Source organism: Macrobrachium nipponense, chromosome 5 (assembly GCF_015104395.2).
Source record: "Macrobrachium nipponense isolate FS-2020 chromosome 5, ASM1510439v2, whole genome shotgun sequence".
NCBI lineage: Eukaryota > Metazoa > Arthropoda > Malacostraca > Decapoda > Palaemonidae > Macrobrachium > Macrobrachium nipponense.
The window spans coordinates 109,291,936-109,309,621 of NC_061107.1; positions in this window are offsets into that span (position 1 = coordinate 109,291,936).

Below are 17,686 nucleotides of genomic sequence, written 5' to 3' on the forward strand. Positions count from 1 at the left end.
TTACAGCAGCAACCTTTCGTAACCTGAACTATTTTCGTATGTAGAGCCAAAAAATTCTTCGTATTTGCTTTCGTGACTTTAATTTTTTGTAAGTTGATACTTTCGTATGTTGAGTTACCACTGTACACTCAAGACTTTTTGGAGAGCAAATAAAGATAAAACTATTACTTGACTGAACCATGAACCTGTTTACACTAACCTGCGCAGCCTGAGCAGCTGGTCTAGCATGGGGAACAGCTGCTGTAGGTGGTGTTGCACCTTGATCCCCAACCTGACCAACAGGGGTTTGGCCTCTGGCTCTTCCACGGGCTCGACCCCTGGCACGCCCTTGTCCACTCCCTTGGCTACTCATTACCTAAAAAGATAGAAAAAGATATTCAACTGCCAGTAGTAGAGATCAAATATTGTATATAGTCAACTGGCAAACCCTGCAAATACTTAAGACATCCCCCTCTAAAATTGAGAGAATTTTTAAAATAAAATTTGGTGATAATGGCTTCTGATGATGATGCTTATTCTTTTCCATCAAATAGTGATAGAGAATTATAGTGACAGTGACAATAGTAATATTGGTTTAAAAGTTAGTGTGCTTATGTCAGCTAACATACCCACATACATACACTGATTCAACCAATTAATAACTACTGTATAGTTCTATAGGCATTTCTTCAATAGCTAAGGAGTAATATTGTCATGAAAAAAATTTGAAATTATCTCAGAATATGACATAAAACATTCCAAAAAAAAAAAAAAACCAAAAAAAAAAAAAAAATGCAGTTAAAAAAAAAAAAAAATATTTCCGAAAAATTTTTAAAAATAAATTTTCAACATATCTTATATTTCATTTTTTATTATTAATCTGTAAAAAAAAAAAAAAAAAGAATACAACCATGTATAACATTAGGCGATAAGTTTAAAAATTAGCAAGAACATATTAGTTCCATTGCTGATGTTGCTAATGAAAGAACTGGAGCGCCAGATGAACTGCTGCCAGCTCCTTGAGGTTTATGTGCCAGGACACCTGTTCCCCTCTCTAGGTGCCTGACATTTCCTTCCCCCCTAGTGTTGCTCCCCGGAAGACGCGTCGGAGAACAACACTAGGTCGGGGGTCTGAAGCTTGAGGGAAAGACTCTGTGAGCTTCAAAGGATCTGTCCACCATCTTAGGTGTTCCTTCACCTCTTCCAAGTCGTTCTGGTGCTTCCAATTGTTCGCCAGGAAAAATTGAAGAGGTCTGAGGTGCAACCTCCCTAGGGAAACAAACTTCTCCAGCGAGGAAATGGTCCACAGCAGACTCATCCATTCCCTCACCAAGCATGATTCTTTCCCCAGAAAGGCTGACACTTTGCTTAGGCAATCTAGTTGTCGCCCCTGGGACAGAAAAGCCCGAAAAGCCACCGAGTCCATCTGAATCCCCAGATAGACTAAGGACTGAGAAGGGGTCAGATGTGACTTTTCGAGGTTTACTAGAAGGCCCAGGGACTTTGTTAAAGACAAGGTCGTGTTAAGGTCCTCCAGACACTGGTCTTTCGAGGAGGCTCGTATGAGCCAGTCGTCCAGGTAGAGAGAGATCCTGACTTTGGAAAGATGAAGCCACCTCGCAATGTTCTTCATCAGTAGGGTGAATACCATCGGAGCAGTGCCAAGTCCGAAGCAGAACGCCCTGAATTGAAAAAACTTTCCTTTCAGGACAAACCGCAGGTACTTCCTTGACTGGGGGTGGTTGGGGACGTGAAAATACGCGTCCTGGAGATCTAGCAAAGCCATCCAATCCCCCGGTCTTAAGGCTCCCAACACTGACTGAGGTGTCTTCATCTTGAACCTCTGCTTGATGACAAAGAGGTTTAGGCTGCTGACATCCGAGTACCGGTCGCCATTCTCCCGACTGCTTTGGCACCAGGAACAGTCGGTTGTAAAATCCGGGGGAGTCCAGGTCGGAGACCTGTTCTACAGCATGTTTTACAATCATCTGATCTAGCAGATCGTAAAGCACTTGTTGCTTTTCCCCCCGATAAGAAGGTGACATATCCCTGGGTGTCGTAGACAGCGGGGGTGATTTCAGGAACGGGATCCGGTAACCTTTCTTTATGATGTCCAATGACCATTTGTCCACACCACTCTCTTCCCAGGCTTGCGCAAATAGCTGAAGCCTGGCTCCTAACGGTGACTGAAGGACTTCTGTCTCACTTCTTGTTCTTAGCAAGTGCAGGGGCTCTGCCTCTGGAAGTGCCTCTTCCTCGAGGGGCTGGTCTCGAGGAAGATCCACCTCGAAAGGGCTTCGATTTCTTGAGAATCGAAACTCCCAAAGACGAAGAGACCGCAGGTCTCCTAGAAGATTGTGCAAGGAGATCTTGCGTGGCCTTCTCTTGGAGACTGGTAGCTATGTCCTTAACCATAGCCTGGGGGAAGAGATTATCTGAAAAAGGAGCAGAGCAAATCTGCCTTTTGTGACAGAGACATTTAGCTGTGATATTGCAAAACAGGGATCTCTTCTTTAAGTCCTGTGCAAAAATGAGCTGTTAGCTCCTCCGAACCATCTCTGACGGCCTTGTCCATACACGACATTACGCTGGACAGCTCCCCCAGGCTAATCGAATCGGAACTCCTAGACTTGGCATCCAGAACTCCCAGACACCAATCTAGAAAGTTAAAGACCTCTAATGTTCGAAAGAGGCCTTTAAGGTGGTGGTCCATTTCCGTAGTTGACCAGGAAACTTTCGAAGAGGACAGGTGGGACCTCCTCGAGGCATCCACAATGCTTGCGAAGTCTCCTTGAGCTGACGAGGGAAGTCTAATGCCTACGTCTTCTCCCGTCTCGTACCATATGCCTGCTTTCCCACTAAGTCTTGAAGGTGGAAGAGCAAATGAGGTCTTTCCTTGAGTCTTCCTTCTCTCCATCCAGTCATGGACTTTACGAAGAGCCCTCTTAGTCGAAAGGAACTTCTTTATCCTTACAAACCCCGAGAGTTTATAGATCTTGGAAGATGAAAGTTGAGAGGGAGGAGAGCGAGGAGCTTCAGGATGAAACGTATCTCCAAACTCCGATTGAAGAAGGCGGGTCAAGACCTGGTAGTCAGAAGAGACCGGAGCCAACAGTTTCTCATCATAAACTTCTACAGAAGCGTCGCTAACCTCTACTTCCGACACAGGTGAAGTAGGAGGAAGCAAGGCTGAACCTAGACTTTCAGGTCTAAGTTTCCAAGAGGAGCATTGCTGAGAAGTAGAAGGCAAACCCGACTCTTTAACTGGAACACTGGTTGACTCTTGAAGTCCCGAAGAAACTTGCAGAGAATCCTCAAAAACAGGTGGGTGACGACGAGCTTCTACATCCGCGTCCACCTGAGCGTCCGCTGGCGCACACCTGGCTTCTACTGGCGCGGGATTGGCGTCTGCTTGGCGTCCACTGAAGCGCATATGACGTTCACTAAAGCGCGCGTTCGGCTTCCACTGGTGCACTCTTGGGTGTCACTGGCGCTCACTTGGCATCCGACCGAACGTCCAGATCATGCTGCACTTGCACCGAAGCGTCCACACAAACATCGAGCTCTCGCACTGCAGCACGCTTACAAGCGGGTAATACCGCTTCACACGAAGAGCGGGAAACATCCTCTTCGCGTCCTCTAGAGAGCCGCACAAACTCTAGGAGACGAAAGTGGAGAGAGAGACTGTCTAGACCTCTTCACTGGTAGCCTGTCATCCTTCCTCCGAGGACGTGGTTGCATCCCTCTCTTAGAAAGAGCATCAGCAAGTTGTTGCTGCAAAGAGTGCAATCTTCTCAGTAGGAGAAGACTCCCTGTCAGGAGAAGGGCTGATCCTGTGAGAAGGTGAGTGGCGAGGGGACGCCTTCTTCCTTCTCCCAGGAACTGCCGAAGAACGCGCTCGGGAGCGACTGGGGCGCTCGAAAAAGTCACCATCGGAGGACTCTTTACGTTTCTTCTGTGGCGGGAAGGCTGCGAAGACACTGTCAGGTGAAGTTCGCCGCTCGAGAGCAAATACTGGACCTGAAGCGTCCCGATCACCAACGCTCCTTTTCAGCGGGCGTGAAACTGACTGAGAGCTCCACCTCTTGTGCGGGGAGGAAGCCTCTGAAGAAGAGAAACACTCTTTGAGGAGACGTGCACGCGCACGCTCCTTGGCAGTCTGGGTAGCGTCAACAGAAACTGCCGAAGGCACGTCAGATCGGTGGGTGTTCCCCGTAACCCTCCTGCGGCTTTCGATATGCCCTCTCCCTGAAACCTGGGAGTCCGGCAGCGGTCTACGCCTAGAGGCGAAATGGGGCCGATCTGACGCACCCTCCACAAACGAAGGAGCACTGTCACTTCACTTTGCACCTTCACTTTTGCCTTCTAGGGTAAACACCACGGCAGGCCAACCCTCATCACGGTGGACGGGTCTTATTCACTCGATATTTAATTGGTGAAACAAGAATACAATTGCAACTCTAAGCATACCATTTAAAAGACTGAAGTTTCGTCAACATAATGTGATATATGAAAGCCCCACACGAACTAAAATAAGCATGTGAGCTCTTTGTAAAATATGTTTTCAAGGCAGTTTTGAAATCCAATATGGCGGCTACGTTTTGCATGGAAGGTTCTGATCAGTAACGGCCACCATCTTTCCCCAGCCTTCCCAGCACTCATTTGAACAATGTTAGCGTATATATGTAACGTTTATTGATCTTACTCAAGATTGCAGTTGTAATCAGCACAAAAACAACATTTGTTGCCTATATTAGTGAAAGTATGAAACTTGTTATTCCCCGGGGTTATGGTTTGAACTGAATTCATTCTTACCTTGTAATCGGTGGTTTTTATCCTTACTGCCATCGCAACTGAAACTCCACAGTGCTTATTTGATTGTTATTATACACATTTTGGTCTCAGTTCACTCCACATTGCACTTTAAACCCGTTGCTGTTCCTGGTTTCTAAGCGCGCGCGCCATAAACACAGTTATGAACAGCAGACGACGACAGACGACGAAACTGCAGTTTTATTCCCTAAACTGTTTACTTTACTCGTTATTTAGTTTCAATTTACTTTGTTATTTAAAAATTTTGATTTAATTCATGTATATTATCCCTTTTTTGCAACCAAATTACCCGAAAAATTACAGATATTTCTAAAGTAGATACAATCAAAGTCTAACGTTTTCGTACTCTTGGCTGCCAAAAACCATAGAGGAACGAATACGGAAAAGTGCATAGAGGAACGACTTCGAAAAAGTGAATTATATAATTTTTTTTTTTTTTTTGCTTTTTTGTTTTTGCTAGCACTTTTCATTGATTTCAGTCTATATTAGTATTTTGAATTTCTTTAATAATCGTATGCCAGAAATAAATGTAACCTTTAATGTTTGCATGCTTTAATGTTTGCATGCTAAGAATGGCAAAATCATCCATTGCCACATTAGTGGAGGCTTCACACATACGCCGTTCCATTATTATAAAAACTGTTTCCATGAATTCTAGTTGTCATAGTAATGCAATAATGATAAAATTGCTTTAATATTTATGTATATATACTTCCAATACATAGCCTAATTTCACCAATTTCAAAGTTTTGTGTGTAGTCTTATACCCAGTTTGGAGGGTCAACACATACCGAATGGCAACAGAGAGAGAGAGAGAGAGAGAGAGAGAGAGAGAGAGAGAGAGAGAAAGGAAGGCAGAGGAACGAAGAAAAGGGATGGCGGTGGAGGGTGGGGGGGGGGGTGGAGGTGGAGCTTTATACGTGTGTTCGTATCCATTTCTGCATAATGGAGTTTTTGTCTCTTGGTACAAGGACAAGTGTCGTTATTCTTTACAATTAGTGATTCACGATACCCTTATAAATTACGGCACTGGGTGTAATGCACTATAGCAAAATCTCGTTCTGTTACGAGTGTTCGTTACAGAAATAGGTATTGCCCAAAAACGTGCTTGCACTGTCTCTGAAACCCATAGTAGACATGCTGCTTAGTTGTCAATCAAGTTTTTATAACCAAGTATTTTTTACAAGCTAGCTATTGAATAAATTTGTATTTTTCTCAGTCAAAACATATGCCCCTCAATGCTAACTTTCCTCTTTTAACGACTTTCTAGTCATTGCAAATTCGGCCCCATAATTTCTTATGGTGCGAAAACAGACAGAGGCCCAGGGACTGAAAACGATTGCGTCACACTACGGCGGTAATCCAGCAGTAAAACATCTTCATATATCCAAAAAGTAAATAATAAAAGATATATATGCGCATTACGATTATAACAATTACATGAATAGCTGATAACAATCTGCATGAATAACTGGTAAACTGTTCTGCAAAACAGTTGAGTATAGCAATTATTTACAATAGGTACGAAAGTCAAGATGTCGTGACGTCATAATACAAACTTAAGAGAACGTTCTAATTCAGAAAAATAATTACTTAAATTTGAGTCAGAGTCGAGTTACTTTTTCAATTACGAATATTTTCAAATTAATCATCATAAATATGTAAAATATTGATGTTTTACTACTTATTTAAAAATTAGCTAAGAGCACGCTTCTCGTCATCTTCTACCAAAACAGCTGTTTACTCCTGGCTTGTTTGTTGGCGAGAAATCGTGTTTCGATTGTTGTGATGAAAGTGCTCCAGCGACTGATGCCCATCTCGGGTGTCAGGACGCATTATAATGTACTTTTTCAGAGGGTGGCAAGCGTTGAATGTAGGTGGCCTGGTTGGCCTGCCGTGGTGATCTACCCTATAGGATTTAGGCATTAAGCCAAGCACTGGGGCATCAAAGGCCATTCAGAGTCGAGTTACTTTTTTCAATAACGAATATTTTCAAATTAATCATCATAAATATGTAAAATATTGATGTTTTACTATTTATTTAAAAATTAGCTAAGAGCACGCTTCTCGTCATCTTCTACCAAAACAGCTGTTTACTCCTAACTTGTTTGTTGGTGAGAAATCGTGTTTCGATTGTTGTGATGAAAAGTGCCCCAGCGTCTGTGGGTACAAGTGGTGTGCGGATTTATCACAGGAAATGGAAAGTTTGTTGACACAAGCGACTCCGTAAACATCGAGATGGCGTCAATCTTCAAAACATTTTTAGTTGTAAGTAAAAATTTCTAAAGCGTTTTGGTGAGATTTCCACTGCCGTGGACGCCATTTTCAGTACCCTCTGTTTAAATCTTAAAATTTGGCCTTAATTTCTAACTTTGGAGAAAATACTTACTTCGAAAGGAGAGTAGAGGTCTTTAGCTCCGTTTCTCACCAACAACAAGTCGCGACTGATGCCCATCTCCAGTGTCAGGACACATTATAATGTACTTTTTCGGAGGGTGGCAAGCGTTGATTGTAGTTGGCCTGTTTGGCCTGCCGTGGTGTTTTACCCTAAGGCGAGCACTTTAGATTCTAAATTACGAATTGACTCTAAGATTAAAGTAAAGGTATTACCCTCCACAGACACTGTTTCAGGGCCCGAAGGCAACACTACAGGGTTAGGAGTAGTGATTAAAGGAGGGTTAGTAAGAGAAACAACTTCCTGACGTTTACCTGAAACGCTCATGGAGGAAGACCTCTTTAACCTATCACGCTCAAGCTTACGAAGATAGGTCTCATACGCCCTCCATCCAGAATCTGAAAGACAAGCACATTCCTTACAGCAACTTTCATACATACAATCATGCTCCCTGCAACTCTTACACAAAGTATGAGGGTCTACCGATGCTTTCAGTAGCCTACCTCTACATTCACCCTTGGTGCAAAACCTGGCGCTAGCCGAACTACAACCAGACATCTTATTCAAAGAGAAATCAAGCCAAAATCAATCAATTCCACAAATAACGTGTGCCTAGCCACCGATCCAAAAGTCAAGATACCAAAAAAATCAATAGGGGTACTTATAGTAGCCAAGTTCCCTAAATCCAAGACGGAGGTGCTGAAAACTGTTCTTTACAACACCGGCGACAGAAAAAATATGAATAGAAAATGGGAATGATTCCTGATACCCACCTCCCAGCGGCGGGAATGGGTACTAACCACCTGACTCCCACTACGTGTCGTAAGTTTTTTAATTTGTCGGACTTCGGAAAATACAGCTAGGGTAGATCATCACAGCAGGCCAAGCAGGCCACCTACAATCAACACCTAGCCACCCTCCAAAAAAGTACATTATAACGCGTCCTGACACCCGAGATGGGCATCAGTCGCGACTTCTTGTTGGTGAGAAACGGAGCTAAAGACCTCTACTCTCCTTTCGAAGTAAGTATTTTCTCCAAAGTTAGAAATTAAGGCCAAATTTTAAGATTTAAACAGAGGGTACTGAAAATGGCGCCCACGGCAGTGGAAATCTCACCAAAACGCTTTAGAAATTTTTACTTACAACTAAAAATGTTTCGAAGATTGACGCCATCTCGATGTTTACGGAGTGCTTGTGTCAACAAACTTTCCATTTCCTGTGATAAATCCGCACACCACTTGTACCCACAGACGCTGGAGCACTTTTATCACAACAATCGAAACACGATTCTCACCAACAACAAGCCAGGCGTAAACGCTGTGTTGGGTAGATGAACGACGAGAAGCGTTGCTCTTGGCAATTTATTTTTAAATAAGTAGTTAAAACATCAATATTTTACATATTTATGATGATTAATTTGAAAATATTCGTTATTGAAAAAAAAAGTAACTCGACTCTGACTCAAATTTAAGTAATTATTTTTCTGAATTAGAACGTTCTTTCAAGTTCTGTATTATGACGTCACGACATCTTGACTTTCGTACCTATTGTAAATAATTGCTATACTCAACTGTCATTGCAGAACAGTTTACCAGTTATTCATGCAGATTGTTATCAGCTACATGTAATTGTTATAATCGTTAATGCGCATATATATCTTTATTATTTACTTTTTGGATATATGAAGGTGTTTACTGCTGGATTATGCGCCATAGTGTGACGCAATCGTTTCGGTCCATGGGCCTCTGTTTTCGCACCATAAGAAATTATGGGGCCGAATTTGCAATGACCAGAAAGTCGTTAAAAGAGAAAGTTAGCATTGAGGGGCATATGTTTTGACTGAGAAAAATACAAATTTATTCAATAGCTAGCTTGTAAAAATACTTGGTTATAAAAACTTGATTGACAACTAAGCAGCATGTCTACTATGGGTTTCAGAGACAGTGCAAGCAGGTTTTGGGCAATACCTATTTCTGTAACGAACACTCTTAACAGAACAAGATTTTGCTATAGTGCATTACACCCAGTGCCGTAATTTATAAGGGTATCGTGAATCACTAATCGTAAAGAATAACGACACTTGTCCTTGTACCAAGAGACAAAAACTCCATTATGCAGAAATGGATACGAACACGCATATAAAGCTCCACCTACCCTCTCCCCAACCCCCCCCCCCCCCCTCCACCGCCATCCCTTTTCTTCTTCGTTCCTCCGCCTTCCTCTCTCTCTCTCTCTCTCTCTCTCTCTCTCTCTCTCTCTGTTGCCATTCGGTATGTGTTGACCCTCCAAACTGGGTATAAGACTACACACAAAACGTTGAAATTGGTGAAATTAGGCTATGTATTGAAGTATATATACATAAATATTAAAGCAATTTTATCATTATTGCATTACTATGACAACTAGAATTCATGGAAACAGTTTATGACCTGTTAAGCGTCACCCACGTAATAATACGTTTACCGCGATCTACTCGGTAGCGCCTTCAACGGGATATTACGTTCAAGACTTTAACTGTGCTTGTCAAGCCGTCAGCCCCGTAATAATACGTTTTACTCGTATAGAAAGTGTAGGAACATCATTTGGTAACACTCTCAGCACATGGGAAACTTATTTCCAGCCTGGCAACTCTTTCCTGGTGGTCGCTTATGCTAGAAAACTGCCTGTCCCTGTTTGTTTTCTTTCAATACACTTCGGGGCGTTATCGAGACAAATTGGATTTCGCGTCTTTCACAACGAATGTCCCAAAGAGGAGGCATATTTCTTTAGGTGAGATCAATCAAATACTAGATGAGGAGTGTGATATTGATAACCTATTTGATGATGAGAGCTCTAGTTCTGAATCCTCCAGTGATGATACAAACTTTTCTTCCAATTGCGGGAGTGAAGATGACTTTTCTTTGCCGAGTGACTGAACTCCGAGAGAGAGAGAGAGAGAGAGAGAGAGAGAGAGAGAGAGAGAGAGAGAGAGAGAGCGAGAGAGAGAGATAGAGAGAGAAGGAGAGAGAGAGAAGAAGAGAAGAGAAGAAGAGAGAAGAGAGAAGAGAGAGAGAGAGAGAATTTCCTACAGTTAATTACAGTATGAATAACAAGCATAAAATCAATATTTACTTTGAAAACTAAATCATCAGTGCTATGATCGCTGATTACAAAAAAAGCGTGACGGTACGTTAGCAGCGAGCTCATCAGGGGCGGACGCTTACAGGATAATAATGGAAAGGCGTATGTGTGAAGCCTCCACTGAATGTGGCAACGATGATTTTGCCATTCTTAGCCATGCGAAACATTAAAGGTTACATTTATTTCTGGCATACGATTATTAAAGAAATTCAAATACTAATAGACTGAAATCAATGAAAAGTGCTAGCAAAAACAAAAAAGCAAAAGTAGTCGTTCCTCTGCACTTTTCCGTATTCGTTCCTCTATGGTTTTCGGCAGCCAGATGTACGAAAAAGTTAGAAACATTTGATTTTATCTACTTTAGAAATATCATCTGTAATTTTTCGGGGTAATTTGGTTGCAAACAAAGGGATAATATACATGAATTAAATCAAAATTTTTAAATAACAAAGTAAATTTAAACTAAATAACGAGTAAAGTAAACAGTTTAGGGAAATAAACTTTGCAGTTTCGTCGTCTGTCGTCGTCTGCTGTTCGAAATTGTGTTTATGGCGCGCGGCGCTTAGAAACCAGGAACAGCAAACGGGTTTGAAGTGCAATGTGGAGTGAACTGAGACCAAAATGTGTATAATAACAATCAAATAAGCACTGTGGAGTTTCAGTTGTGATGGCAGTAAGGATAAAAACCGCCGATTACAAGGTAAGGAATGAATTCAGTTCCAACCATAACCCCGGAATAACAAGTTTCATACTTTCACTAATATAGGCAACAAAATGTTGTTTTATTGTGCTGATTACAACTGCAATCTTGAGTAGATCAATAAACGTTACATACATACGCTAACATTGTTCAAATGAGTGCTGGAAGGCTGGGGAAAGATGGTGGCCGTCAATGATGAGAACCGTCCATGCAAAACGTAGCCGCCATATTGGATTTCAAAACTGCCTTGAAAACTAATTTTACGAAGAGCTCACATGCTTATTTTAGTTCGTATGGGGCTTTCATAGGGGGAAACTCACAACAGCCAACCCTCATCACGGTAGACGGGTCTTATTCACTCGATATTTAATGGTGAAACATGAATACAATTGCAACTCTAAGCATACCATTTAAAAGACTGAAGTTTCGTCAACATATTGTGATATATGAAAGCCCATACGAACTAAAATAAGCATGTGACTCTTCGTAAAATGATATTGTCATGTTACAATAAAGTTTTATACATACTTACCTGACAGATATATACTTAGCTATAGACTCCGTCGTCTCCGACAGAATTTCAAATTTCGCGCACACGCTACACGGTAGGTCAGGTGATCTACCGCCCTGCCCTGGGTGGCAGGACTAGGAACCATCCCCGTTTTCTAATCAGAATTCTTCTCTTTCCACCTGTCTCCTGCGGGGAGGCTGGGTGGGCTATTAATCGTATATATCTGTCAGGTAAGTATGTATAAAAAATGATATTGTTATGTTACAATAAAGTTTCATACATACTTACCTGGCAGATATATACATAGCTAAGACTCCCCGTCGTCCCCGACAGAAATTCAAATTTCGCGCCACTCGCTACAGGTAGGTCAGGTGATCTACCGGCCTGCCCTGGGCGGCAGACTAGGAAACATCCCCGTTTTCTATCATATTTTCTCTCTTCCACCTGTCTCCTGCGGGGAGGCTGGGTGGGCCTTTATTGTATATATCTGCCAGGTAAGTATGTATGAAACTTTATTGTAACATAACAATATCATTTTCATACAATCACTTACCTGTCATATATATACATAGCTGATTGGCACCCTTCGGTGGAGGGTAAGAGACAGCTTCTATGGAATAGACAGGTAAACAACATATGTTGTAGGTATAAATAAAACCTTGGTTCCTACCTGATAGGTGGTAGACTTCGTGGGTGTTTGCCCAGTAGTCTGCATCACCTCAAGAAACTTTAGCGATATATGATCTATGGCCAAGAGTTCTTGTGGGTCTGCCGATGGGGTCTTACCCACTTACTCGGCAGAGCCTAAAAGGACTTTGTCAATGGGTGCTGATCCACTTATATGACACAACCAATCCCGACCACCTGATCCTAACCATATGTTAGAACTAAAGATTGTTAAGAGTTATCCCCGAACTCGTCACAACAAACCGTAACTCAAACCACTACGCACACTACATAATTTTCAAAAAAAAATTATACTCAACTAATTGATATGACAAGAATTCTCTTACTGAACAACATAGACGGCCGCCCGTGCTAGCCTAAGTCCTCCATTGTTCGAAGAGACTCGACCATATCCAAAAAGAAGAAAAGTATATACATTTAAGGATTGGTGTCGGCTCCCGTACCCAGAATCGTATCCGCCGATATGAAAGGACCTAGAGAAAAAACACTTCTCATATGTCACACGCAAAGTCTTTCAAGTAATGAGATGCAAATACTGAGTTGCATCTCCAAAATGTCGTATCTATGATGTTTTTAAGCGACATATTCTTATGAAACGAGAGAGACGTCGCTATAGCTCTCACTTCATGAGCTTTTACTCTCAACAGTTGTAACTGTTCGTCAGGACAGGCCCTTATGAGCGTCTGTAATGACGTTTCTTTACAAAGAATGCCAGCGCATTCTTGGACATCAGTCTTGTGGGGTCTTTTACCGCGCACCAAAGACCTTGTCTAGAGCCTCCCATTTGATGCTTTCTCTGAAGGTAGAAACTTCAGAGCTCTAACAGGGCATAGAGACCTCTCTGCTTCTCTGCCTACGAGACTCGACATGCCTTTGACTTCGAATGACTTAGGCCAGGGATTCGTAGGATTCTCGTTTTTCGCTAAAAACAGGGTCTTAAACGAGCAAATCGCTGAGTCTCCCTTGAATCCTACTTTATACTTTACCTGCAGAGCATGCAATTCACTAATTCTCTTTGCCGTAGCTAAAGATAATAGGAATAGCATTTTCGGGTAATGTCTCTAAACGATGCCCGATGAGGAGGTTCGAATCTTTCCGATGACAGATACTTTAGAACTACGTCTAGGTTCCAGTTCGGAGGTACTGGTTCCTTAGACTTTGAAGTCTCAAAAGACCTTATGAGATCGTGGAGATCTTTATTATCTGCAGATCTAAACCTCTGTTCCTGAATACAGCCGAGAGCATACTTCTGTATCCCTTTATTGTGGATACGGCTAGATGAGATTTTTCTCTCAGGCATAGCAGGAAATCAGCAATTTCCGCTATAGAGGTAGTGGAGGAGGACAACTTCTTGGATCTACACCACCTTCTAAATACCTCCCACTTTGATTGGTATACTTTCGTAGTGGAGGTTCTGCGTGCTCTCGCGATCGCGCTTGCCACTTCTCGAGAAAAGCCTCTCGCTCTGACAAGTCTTTCGATAGTCGAAAGGCAGTCAGAGCGAGAGCGGGGAGGTTTTTGGTGGTACCTCTTGAAGTGTGGTTTGTCTGAGAAGATCCATCCTTCTTGGTAGGATCTTGAAAATCTACGATCCACTCTACCACCTCCGTGAACCATTCCTGGGCCGGCCAAAAGGGGGCTATTAACGTCATCCTCGTCTCTTTTGACGCCACAAACTTTCTCATTACTAACCCCAGGATTTTGAATGGGGGAAAAGCATATACGTCTACTCGAGACCAATTTAGCAGGAAGGCGTCTTCCATAAGAGCTCTTGGATCTTCCACGACCGAGCAAACAACTGGGAGCCTTTTTGAAATGAATGTTGCGAAGAGATCCACATGAGGAGTTCCCCACAGAGACCAGAGATCGAGACACACTTCCTCGTGTAGTGTCCATTCTGTATGAAGGACCTGGTTCCTCCTGCTGAGCCTGTCCGCCCTCACATTCCTTACTCCCTGTACGAACCTTGTCAGCAGGGAGATGTTCCTGTGAGAGTCCAAAGTAATAGGCTCGTGAGCTCGTAAAGGAACGAGGAGTGCGTCCCTCCCTGTTTCCGAATGTAGGCAAGTGCGGTGGTGTTGTCCACATTTACTTGCACTACCTTGTTTGACACCAGAGGTTCTCGGCTCTTCAAGGCCAGATGTACGGCGAAGAGCTCTTTGCAGTTTATGTGCCAAGACACCTGTGCTGGTTCCCAGGTGCCTGACACTTCCTCTGAGCCTAATGTCGCTCCCCAACCTCTCTCCGACGCGTCGGAGAACACACTAGGTCTGGGTTCTGTGTTCTTAGAGAGATCCCTTTGTTCTCTTCCAGAGGGAGCAACCACCACTGTAGGTGTGACTTTATCTCCACTGGAATGGGAAAAAACGTCCGACAGTTGTCCGGTTTTCCAGCTCCAAGACCTCTTGAGGAAGAATTGAAGCGGACGTATATGAAGTCTTCCTAGAGGGAAGAATTGTTCTAGCGAGGAAAAGCGTCCCAGAAGGCTCAACCCATTCCCTCGCCGGACGTTTGTTGCTTCTCTAAGAAGAGAGAGACTATCCGCAAACCTTTTGCGATTCTCTCTTGCGAAGGAAAAACTCGAAAACCCCGAGAATCCATCCGAATCCCCAGATAGACTAGGTCTTGTCTGGGGGTCAGCTGAGACTTCTCGAGGTTCACAAGCAATCCCAACGCTTTGATTAAATCCAGAGTTAACATTAGGTCCTCCAAGCACTGTCTCTCCGATCTGGCCCTGATGAGCCAGTCGTCCAGATACATAGAGACATTCACTCCTTTGAGGTGAAGAAACCTCGCCACATTCTTCATCAGGCTTGTGAAGACCTGAGGAGCTGTGGACAGGCCGAAACACAAGGCTCTGAACTGAAAGATAGTTCCCCCCGTCATGAAACGGAGGTACTTCTTCGATGAAGGGTGGATCGGGACGTGAAAGTAGGCGTCCTGGAGACTAAAGACACCATCCAATCTCCCTGTCGTAATGACGCCATGACTGAAGCAGAAGTCTCCATGGAGACTTCTCCTTCTGAACAAATTTGTTCAGAGAGCTGACGTCCAGTACTGGTCTCCAGCCTCCCGAGGCTTTCGCCACCAGAAAAAGGCGATTGTAAAAACCCCGGGGAGTGTTGATCCCGTACCAATTCTATCGCTCTCTTGTCCCACATTTGTTCCACCATCGATCGAGAGTATCCCTCAGCACAGGATCCTTGTATTTGGCTGATAGTTCCCTTGGTATTGACGTTAGGGGAGGAGTGTTCAGGAAAGGGATACGATATCCCCTCCTTAAGATCGCCAAAGATGACGCGTCTGCATTTATCAGTGTCCAGGCTTCCACAAATCCCAGGAGCCTGGCACCTACTGGTGCTTGGAGGAGAAGAATCTTCATTTTCCCTTCTTAAAGGGACGAAAAGCAGATCTACCTCTCTTCTCTGGAGCCTTCCTCCTTGTGGAAGGTCTGGAGGTCGGACCACCTCGAAAGGGCTGCACCGTAGTACTGGGTCCTTTCTTGTCCGATGCAGCAACAGGTTTCTTCTTTCTTGCTGACTGCGTCAGCAGATCCTGAGTTGCCTTCTCAGTTAAAGAATGTGCAATGTCCTTTACTAACTGAGAAGGGAACAAAAAGTCAGATAGAGGCGCATATAGAAGTGCTGCTCTCTGAGCATGTGAGACTGCCTTTATTAAGAAGGCGCCATATACAGTCCTTTTCTTTAAAAGACCTGCCCCAAACAAGAGGAGATTTCAAAAGATCCATCCTGTACCGCCTTGTCAATACAAGACAATATGCATAACAGGGCTTCAGGTTCGATTCCTTCCGAATCATGGGCTCCCAAATGCCTCTTTTCCCAGCTAATCTTGCTGGAGGCATGCAGAAGACTGTCCTCACTAAGTCTTTCTTAGACTTCATCCATGAGTCTAAGGAATGTAATGCTCTTCATCGATATGGTGGGTTTCATTTTGAGAAAAGACGAAGGCTTCTTCGTCTTATCACTGGAAAAGAGCGACGCGAGAGGAGAGCGGCAGGCGTCACTCGTCTCCGTACTCCTCAAGAAGTAGGGTAGTCAACACCTTATAGTTAGACAGACCTTCTCTTTCACTATATTTCGTCATCCGAGTTTTCCTCTAACTCCGGATCTACATGCGTCTCCGCTCTCCTTTCCGAACGTTCTTCTTCGTGAGGAGACAAACTCCTAATAGAGAGGGGCTAAGGGAATGATAATCCTTCCTCTTTCCCGCTCTAATAGTCTTGGAAGGCGTCATAAGCTTCGGCTTCTCTAGAATTTTAGAAGACGCTTCACGCTTACATGACGCTTCCCGTTCGCCAAGCGTCATGGATGACGTCTTTTGCTGACGTCTCGATGACGCTTCGCGCTTGAAGACGCTCCGCTCTCCAAAGGCGTCCTACTTGGCGTCATAATATTGGACGGAGCGTCATGTCTATGCTCCTTTTCCAATGACGCTTCGCGTCTAAAAGACGTCTTACGTCTCTCTGGCGTTACGAAACTCTCGTAAGCACCTTTCCCGTTCTCGCTCTCGAACTAGACGCTTCTGTAAGACGTTTAGAGCCGTTTCCCGTCTGTATGACGCTTCTCGTTGAACAGGTGAGAGAGGACGAGACTTCTTAATTGGAAGCGTCACGTCCTTCCGACGTGCGCTAAACTCCCACTAGAGATGACAGTTGCTCTTGAACTGCCATAATGATCTTTCTTGACGCTTCTCCCACGTCCAGTGCATGACGTCTTTCGTCATCACTCGGGGGGAGAAGAAGAAGGAAAGGGTACTTCAGCGTACACACTTCAGGTGACGCTGACGCCCCCTTCGCTTTCTTGCTAGAAGACGGAGCGTCATCTGAGAAACGCTCTGGACTAGAATCTATGTCAGGCTTCATATGCCGCTTCAGCGGTCTCGACAAGTTCGATTCCTTCCACCCTCGTTTAGGTGAGAGAGGACGAGAAACACTCGCGAAGACGCTTTTTCTATAGCGCCCTTGAGCCGCCTGCCACGAAGCAGAGCTAGCTGAAGGGACGTCTGACCGTTGGGGATTCCCCACAACCTCCTTAAGGCTTTCGACTTTCCTTCTCCTCTGGGCTTGTGAGCTTGGAAGAGGTCTAGGCCTGGGAGCGTCGCAGGGACGATCAAACGCCCCCTCCCCACAACACTGGGAGAACTCACTTCACTGTAATGCTCACTTTCACTAGCCTTACCTTTGAAGTCAGCCATCTTGGACTTCATGTCTCTAATTGTAGCTTTCAGATTGGCGATTTCCGATGCCGAATCCGAAAAAGCACTCTGAGAATGAGATACATAGGGAGAATCTACATCAGTAGGATTAGAATTATCAGTGAAAGGCTCAATAGGCTTGAACTCACACCTTTCAATCGTCTAATTCTATCCCTCTCTAACTTCTTCAAATAAGAAGTCAAAGTCTTCCACTCTTCTGCATTCAATCGCTCGCATTCCTTACCAG